The following is a 1984-nucleotide window of genomic DNA, read 5'->3' as shown; positions in this document are numbered from 1 at the left end:
AGCATCTGAGCCTCCCGTCACATATTCCTCCGAACAAGCAGCCCTGTAGCATCACCCTCACGCCCTCCATAACTCCAGACACTCCTCGAGGCACTGCCGAACCTGATTCATACAGGATGGCTGAGCAGCACAATCAGCCTGCCAATCAGTCTCAGCCTAGAAGCTCTATGGGCAATATTTTCAACAACAAGGAGTGTAACATGTGTAAAGCACATGTAGTCATGATCAATGCCCTGAACAAGCAGGTGAAGGAGCTGACTGAGGATTACCACGCTGATAGAAATTCCAAACGCAAAAAACTGGAGAAAAGGAAGAAAGAGATCGAAGATTTAAAGGATCGTTGCATACATATGGAAGCTGCCATAGACCATCTTCGTTCCCTCACCGAAAGCCAGCAGGCTGAAGCCTCAACTAGAGTAAGCAGGAGGGAACACCTCCCGGATGACTCGGTCACCCAACACTCTCCTTAATACTTATGCACTGTAAATTTAGTTGGCTAGGAGGCTCGTTCGTCAGGCAATATAGCCGTTGGCTTTTAGTTTTATGTTTAATCAAGAGAAGCTTTGAGGATTATGGGTCTGCGCACCCACTTTTGAACCTCAGCTCTCAGAGCTCTCCCTTTTTTGTACTAGATTTCTGAATTGCTGTTTTATAATATACAAGTAGACGACTTCGTTAAAAAAAAAAAATGACCAGGGCTATGAACAACCTATTGCTTTCTTTAGCAAATCCCTGAGAGATGCCCCCTTGAAATATAACATAACGGAAAAAAAAGCCTTTGCTTTGATCAAAGCCATCAAGGATTTTAGGGTATACATTTTATATTCTCATATAGTGGCCTATGTTCCTAATTCAGTAGTCAAAGAAATCCTAACTCAGGAAGGTCCAGATGGAAAGAGAGGAAAGTGGATTGCTACTATCTTAGAATATGACATAGAAATCAAACCAACTAAGTTAATCAACGGCCAAGGTTTAGCCAAGCTCATGGCTGAATCAAATTGTCAGGCCTTGGATATAAACTTTATTGCAAGGATAGATGATGAGGAGGAGATGGCGACTCCACTAATCAGCCAAGCATTTATTGAATCACCATGGTATGCTGATGTTACATACATTTTACTAAATTTACAAGCTCCTCCTGAATTATCTAGGACTAAAACAAGTTTTTAAAGATGAAATCCTTCGAATTTTGTATATTAGACAATGCTTTGTTTTGGAGAGATCATGAAGGCATTCTTCTCAATTGCTTATTAAAATATGAAGCTGACAAGGTGTTGCAAGAGTTTCATGCAGGTGACTGTGGAGGACACCTTTACTGGAAAACCACTGAAGATAAAATTCTTAGAGCTGGTTTCTACTAGCCTACTTTGTTTTCTAATGTCAAGAAATTTGTGACCTCCTGTCACAAATGTCAAATTTTTTAGAGAAAGAAAAAACTTTTACCTTTACCCCTAAATCCAATCTCTACTGAAATACCTTTCCAACAATGGGGTTTAGACTTCATTGGCGAAATTCGCCCACCCTCCTCTGCCCAACACAAATGGATCCTTATTGCCACAAACTACTTCACAAAATGGATAGAGGCCATACCTTCAAGGCAATCCACTGACACTGTTAGCATAACCTTCCTTGAAACCAATATTCTGTCAAGATTTGGATGTCCAACTAAGCTCATTATTGATAATGCAACAACTTTTAAATCCAAAAGTGTTTACCGGAAAACTAGTGTCCATTCAAAGCTGCTAGTCCCACTAAGACTGGTAGCTATCTTAGAAAAAAACAATTCAAAGTTACTTGTATTTTCCTTTATTAGAGATAGATGAGAGAGAAGCAGATAGTACCAACCTCAGTCTTTCGCTTGTCTCCTTGCTTGTTTCCTCTCTCCCTTGATATAGCTTTCGCCACTCCTTTCTCACTTGTCCCGCTTCAAAGAACACCTGTAGAGTCAAAGCAGTAAAATACCATCAAAGCATAGAGATCTATA

The sequence above is a fragment of the Pinus tabuliformis genome, chromosome X (genome assembly GCF_031772625.1).
Source record: "Pinus tabuliformis cultivar Carrire ecotype Pingquan chromosome X, CPIR1, whole genome shotgun sequence".
Lineage (NCBI taxonomy): Eukaryota > Viridiplantae > Streptophyta > Pinopsida > Pinales > Pinaceae > Pinus > Pinus tabuliformis.
This window is presented reverse-complemented; position numbering follows the sequence as displayed.